Genomic DNA, 7,574 nt, shown 5'->3' on the forward strand with positions numbered 1-7,574 from the left:
TCACATCTAAGGGTATTTGGATGTGATGCGTATGTAGATGTTCCAAAGGAGAAAATATCAAAGTTAGATAGTAAATCTCAAAAGTGCATCTTTATTGGGTATAAGGATGGTTTAAAGGGTTATAATCTCTGGAACCCAGTAACAAGGAAGGTTGTGTACAACCGAGATGTGGTGTTCATAGAGGTAAAATATGTTATTAAACATTAATTCCAACTAAAGGAACCTAAAAAGATAGAGTTTGAGTTTAAGGAGAAGGAATCAGACTCTATAGTAGAAGAGCAATTAGAAGATGAAGAGCCACAAACTCTGATTGTGAGAAGATCAATCCGAGAAATAAGGCAGTAAGAAAGGTATAATCCGTTTGATTTTTGTTCAAATTTTTCTTTATCTATTATTGATGATGATCCCAGAACTATGAAGGAATTAGTAGATTTGGAGGATGGAAAACTCTGGAAAGAGGCTATGGTTGATGAAATGGCATCATTGCACAAAAATGAGGCTTGGGATCTGGTGGAGTTGTCAGCTAGAAGGAAACCCATTGGTAGCAAATGGGTGTTAAAGAAGAATATGAATGCAGAAGGAAGTGTTATGAAACCAGCTCAAAAAAAGATAGAAAAGATAGAGCAACGCCTTAGAATTCAGCCTCTTCGAGGGGGCAACCTCCTTTACATTACATAAATGAACAATTCTTGGATGATACAAATGAAAAGACCTCCTTTCTATATATAGGAGTCTAAGGGGTTATAACATAATCAGAGCCGACATAACAATAATAATGTAAGGGCACAATAATAACAATAGTGGGCTTCTATGGGGCACAATAATAACAATATGGGCACTACATGGGTACATCAATATAATAAGTGGGTTATACTAATAAAAATAAGGGGTTACACTAGTAGTATAGGGGCCTAACATGCCCCTCTCCTTCAAAAAGCGTTGTCCTCAACGCTTGAGTAGTTCTTGATGCTTCTGTATAAAATTCTTGTCCTCCCATGTGTAATATTCAGTGGGTAAGTTCTTCCACTTGATGAGATACTCTGAAGTTGATCGATTTCATAGATGTCGGGTTCTTGTTTCTATGACTACTCCAGGTTCCAATATGATTTTTCCTTCCTCTTCAATTTCTGGCAATATTGCTTGAATTGGGATCTTTTGCAACTTTTGAATAAGTGGCCATACTTCTTCATCCTTCGTCCATTCATCCCTTGCTTCGTTTATCCAATCTGGTTGGATAATATAAATAGCACAAAACAATGCTTCCACATCCTCATCCTTGAAGAGTCTTCCCATTCGGTAAGGTCGCCATTTTTTAAGTGCGTGTAGTATTGCCAACATTTCCTTCTCATAAATAGCTTGCTTGAGATGTAGCAGTAAAAATACCCAATCACCTACATCAAAACATTTTTCACTACGATGTTGATCTACCTGTTGTTTCGTTTGATTTTGCACCGAAGTGGTGTTATCCTTTAAAATTTGGAGAACTTGTTGTTGATGCTCGATGTGATCTTTCTCTGCTTGAACCTTTTTCTTCTTGATATGTCCTTCTATCTTTTGAGGAGTGGTAATTTCTTCCAGTCCTTTACAAGATATGGTCGGATTCATTTCTTGATGCTCGATGTGATCTTTCACTTCTTGAACATTTTTCTTCTTGATGTGTCCTTCTATCTTGATAGTTTGAGGAGTGGTAATTTCGTCCATTGAATTACAAGATATGGTTGGATTCATTTCTTCTTTCTCGATGTGATATTTCACTTGTTGCACCTTTTTCTTCTTGATATGTCCTTCTATCTTGAGAGTTTGAGGAGTGGTAATTCTTGCCAATGCTTTACAAGATATGGTCTGATTCATTTCTTCTTTCTCTGGGGTGGTGTCCTGGTGTATATCCTCTTCTTTTGATGTTTCTTGATCCTTTTCTTTCTCCTCTTCATATTCTATGTAAAATAATTTCTTCTCAGCACACCTATGACCTTTAGTGCATTTGCTATCACAATTGTAACAAAGCCCTTTTTCTCTTTTTTCTTCCAATTGTTGTGGTGTAACCCTTGTAGGTTGTGGAAGGCTGGGAGAAACAACACTTCCATCTTTATAGTTGTGAGGGGTATGCTTCCTGGTTTCCATAATTTTTCTTTCCATTATGTCACAAAGCCCTTTTACTCTTTCCAATTGTTGTGGTGTTGCTCTAAAGAAGGTGTTGCTCTTTGTATCCTCATAATGTGTTATCATTTCCTCCGTGAAAATTGACCACGTAACAAGTTTTTTACGAGAACAAAGCCCTTCATACCATAAAAATTGATCTGGTTCTAAATATGAAGATGCAATACATACCTTTTGTAGCATTTGTACACCATGTAGATCAAAATATTGCTCCATCTGAAGTATCCAATTTACCGGATCCTTGCCATCAAACTTCCTCATCTTGCTTTTTCTTGATTTTAGGAGCTCGACCTTGAAACGACTGTAACTCTGTACTTTCATATCTTTGAGTTCTGAAATTGTGACCTGTAGTAGCCCTCTGTGTCCTCTTTCCAATGCCACCAGTCTGATCCAAATTAGATTCTCCAAGAAAGAGTTATGCACAATCTCCCAAGAGGACCTGATTATAGACTAGTTCAGTGGAGTGAACTTGTATGATGTGCCACAAGTCACTGTTTCAACCTTTGGATCTGAAAAATGCATACAAGAAACTACAATCCGTCCTCTTTCTACACCTTCTTATGAAATTTCAATCCGATGCTCAAAGAGAAAGTTATGACGCTTTTCCCCAGGTCGCCTGTTTTGAATGTAATTCAGGAGTCTGCAAAAAGACCAACTTCCTCAGAACATATCTCCGCAAATATCACGCAAAAAGCTCTGAAATTCGGAGCCAAGGTTCAGCGCGATTTCGTCTCAAATGGGTTTTTTTGCAACTTCTGAAACGTCACAGAAAAAAAGTTATAGCGAAAATTCCACGATGACCTGTTTGGAGCAGCGAAACCCTACAATCCAAAGTTTTGATACCAAATGTTATGAAACCAGCTCAAGAAAAGATAGAAAAGATAGAGCAACGCCTTAGAATTCAGCCTCTTCGAGGGGGAAACCTCCTTTAAATTACATAAATGAACAATTCTTGGATGATACAAATGAAAATACCTCCTTTCTATATATAGGAGTCTAAGGGGTTATAACATAATCAGAGCCGACATAACAATAATAATGTAAGGGCAAAATAATAAAAATAGTGGGCTTCTATGGGGCACAATAGTAACAATATGGGCACTACATGGGTACATCAATATAATAAGTGGGTTATACTAATAACAATAAGGGGTTACACTAGTAGTATAGGGGCCTAACAGAAAGGTGGAGAAATACAAAGCTCGGTTGGTAGCAAAAGGTTATTCCCAGGTGTCGGGAATTGATTTGTGATATTTTTTCTCATGTTTCCAAGATAGCTTCTATTAGATTAATTTTATCTGTTGTTGTTGCTTTTGATTTTGAGGTAGAACACATGGATTTGAAGACATCATTTCTTCGTGGGGATCTAGAAGAAAAGATCTATATGAAGCAAACTAAAGACTTTGCGGTGAAGGGTAAAAAAGAACTAGTATGCAATTTTAAAATGTCTTTGTATGGGTTAAAACAATCACCAAGGATGTGGTATCAGAAATTTGATACGCTTATACAGGGAATTGGCTTCACCAGAAGCAAAGTAAATCATTGTGTGTATTCTAAATAAATTGGTGAGCATGTTATTTATCTAGTCTTTTATTTGGATGATATGTTGCTAGTTGGAAATGACAAAGAAATTATCTAGGATTTGAAGACCCAATTTTCCTCCAAATTCGACATGAAAGATCTTGCTGCTGCAAACTATATTTTGGGCATGGAAACTAAGAGAGATCAGGCAAAGAGGAAGCTCTGGTTAAATCAGAGGAAGAATGTCAAGACAATACTGAAGAGATTTAATATGCAGGATATTAAACCAGTGAAGGTTCCTATTCGTGTAGGTGTAAAGTCATATGTTGAATAGTGTCCCAAGGCACAAGAAGAGGAAGACTACATGTCCCATGTTCCACATGCAAGTGCAGTCGGTAGCCTAATGTATGTGATGGTCTGTACTAGACTAGACATTACACATGGAGTGGGAGTATTGAGTAGGTTTATGTCAAAACCAGGGAAGGAGAAGTCGACAGCAGTGAAGTGGGTTTTCAGGTATTTGCGTGGCACTAGTGATTATGGTTTTTTCTACCAAGGAAGACTAGGACTGGATAGAATTTTGATATCCATGGCTTTGTTGATGTAGACTTGGCTGGAGATCTAGATCAGATAAGATCTACAAGTGGGTATGTGTTTAACCTATTTGGATGTGCATTTAGTTGGATGAGTAAGAGAAAATATGTTGTGGCATTGTCAACTATAGAGGCAAAATCCATGACAACCACTAATGGAAGCAAGGAAACAGTTTGCTTGCAGAGATTCTTTGCATTTGGTGACAGGTTTACATCATCGGCCTTTGATCGAATGATTCTATAGGAGTTCGACTTCAAATTCATTATTCACACTCATGGATTGTGATGATTGTATCTTGAGAACCATTGTCATTATTTGTGGTTTCTCTCATGCCTATTAACGGTTTACATCATTGACCAGTAATCAGGTGGTTTTCTATCATGTTTGACTTTGAAACATTTAGTCACATGTTAGAATTCGTACATTATTCAGGTTGGGAGAGAGATCAAGACCCTTGATTCTGTTTGATATAATCTAGGTTGCGTGGAGTTATGAGTTATTCATGATTTTACACATGTTTCCTTCTATACATATGGATGCGACCATACCATGGGTCCATGTCTATGATCCTTTCTATTCGGATGGTTGCATCCATGTTGAGGATCCATACACATGATCCCTTGTATTTGGATGGTTGTGTCCATGCCGTGGATTCTTGTGTTGTTAGATGCATATTCATGTATCAGTAGGCATGTTTATAAGAGAGATATGTATATGTTTATGTATATGTATATGCCTGATTTGCAGGTCTCCTGACAGTGTTGTTCCGGTCCTTTCCTTCACTTGTAAAGCATCTCATCTATCACTCCCTGTTCTGCCTTCATGCTTTAGGGGACATTTTTTACCTAGTATTTTGTCACATCTCTCATTCACTTCTTGTTCCATATCCTGAAGTGTCAAAATAATGATAGTTGTGAAGTATATCCCTGATGATACACAGACAAAAACATCCCTAAAGAAACAAAGGAAAATTGCCTTGAGTCAATTCTGGAGAAGGTTGACTGAAACCTTAATTTTCAAGTCCAACACGCTTTGCTCTACTATATGCTCATGCTGATGGAAGGTTGCATGTTACTAAATTAGCACTGCCAGCACAGATTTTGATATGAAAACCTGCATTGCACCTCTTCTTGTAGGATTTCTTGAAATGGGGGAGAAGCTTTGTATGCTAGAAAATTCAAGAAACAATGAGCTAGATGTTGTTGGTTGTATATGTGGTCGAGCTCTCCCATTTGGATCTTTTAATACAACTTTTAAGGGCCTTCCCCTTGATATGTGGACCTTACTCCCTCTCTTATGGATCCCTAACTCCCTCTCCCTCCCTATAAATCAACTACCTTCCATCCCCAAATGGTTGGACATTGATTTCTTGCATTAATATACTGATATTATGACCATTATAGCTTGGAGAAGGAGTGCTTGAAGAGTGTTTTCTTGGACTTTTAAATTCACCAAAAGGAGGTCTTCAACATCAAGGCATTGGTTGTATGCTTCCCTTTTTAGCTTATTAATATATACATTTGATGTTCACTTTCACTGAATGTGTAAATATTTATGCATTTAGCTTAATACACCTTGATCTATTAAGTAGTTTATGTTTGATATATGCCATATACACTCTTTTATCTTGTCTTTCCTTTTGATTTCTCTTGTAGGTACTCAAACGTAAAGGACAACTAAAGAGTAGGCTTGGAAGCGAAGGGATCAAATTCATATTCAAAATCATTGAGAGATTAGCATCAGAGCTAGGTAGGTCTCTCTCTCTCTCTACTTTTAAGCATAATATATGAAAGTTCACATTAGTTTGTTTAGTTTGGTGCTAGACCCACTCATTGGGCTAGAGAGATCACCTTTGTCCGGAGAGGGGATTTTTCTTCACAACACTTCAGAAATTTCAATCTCCAAAACTAGCTTGACCCTCTCAAATGGTCTGGTATAAATAAGAAGAGAGGTCCGAAGAGGATGTATGTAGATTCTTAGGATGACGATAAGTCATAGAAAATTCTAAATGCTAAGTCATGGCTAGCTCGAATAAGTGATAAGTTGAACTAATCTCCTACAGAACAATGCACTCTAGAATACATCCCTATTTACAGGTATAGAAAAGAGTGAAAAATGCCATAGTCGCATGCATAAGGAAGGGTTGGGAGCATCTGGGAGGCTCCAATCACTCTCATAGGCCTGAATCCATGCGACTGGTGGGTAAGAATGGAAAAAAAGAGGTTTAATGTTTGAAAAAATTCAAACTACTACTAGGACTAAGGGACACTGGCTATATGGGCTAAAACAGGTTGATAACAGATGCACGCTAATGTATGAATTTAGAAGAGAATATGATGATCGAAATACACTATGATAAATCTCAGAGGTCAAACTAGGGGTGAGGAAACAAAGCCAAGAATGCATATTGGAAAACTTTGGAGCTGAAGTCTCATTTGTGTTGATAACATCCCCGAGGCTGGCATGCCCATGCTCGATCATAAGAAGATACTGAACATGGTCACCAAAATATACCCTATGAATCCATGACATGAAATGCTAGAACATGTCTATGAAAGGCATATGTAGTGGATGCATGCGAGTCAATAAATAAAACATAGCCACTAACAAATACAATCGTGGATCTATGTCACTGTATACATCAATGGGACTATGGACACATGACATACAGAGAGGTGTCTCAAGATAGTCCTTAAATTACATAAAATACATAAATCCAATGGAGCCTGGGAAGGATTTCATTTAAGAATGAGATGTTCCTAACCTAGGGTCTTTGGAATAACCCTAATGAGCTAAGTTTGAGCATCTTAGAAACCACCTGATTACCAGCCAATGAGGTAAACTAGTAACAGACATGGGGGAGACTATCAATGAGTAAAATGGACCCCAAGGTACCTAGTACATTCCACTAAGTGTGAATATATGAGTTGGCATCCAACACTAGTGAAATCAACCAAACAGGAGCAAATGATGTAAACCCACTATCGATCATGAGGAAACATGCCATTGATGTTTGCAAGATCGAAGGTACTACGTGTTCCTAGATTAAGCTCCTAGATAATGAGCTAAAGTCGGTAAGATAATATGCGTCAAAGGAGGGCCTTAATGTGTCCCCCATCAATTGACATGGAACAGAACAGGATCATGTGATGTATGGATGAAGTCATGAAGTTATGAAGTACAATTGACACAAGGATTATCGACTCAAAAAGGGCCAACATGCTATTATAGATAGCCAACACAGGCTAAGACTTCCATTCAAAACATAGCGACCCGACACAAGAGTGACTTGGAAGCATGGA

This window comes from Pinus tabuliformis, chromosome 1_1, assembly GCF_031772625.1.
Source record: "Pinus tabuliformis cultivar Carrire ecotype Pingquan chromosome 1_1, CPIR1, whole genome shotgun sequence".
In the NCBI taxonomy this organism is placed as follows: domain Eukaryota; kingdom Viridiplantae; phylum Streptophyta; class Pinopsida; order Pinales; family Pinaceae; genus Pinus; species Pinus tabuliformis.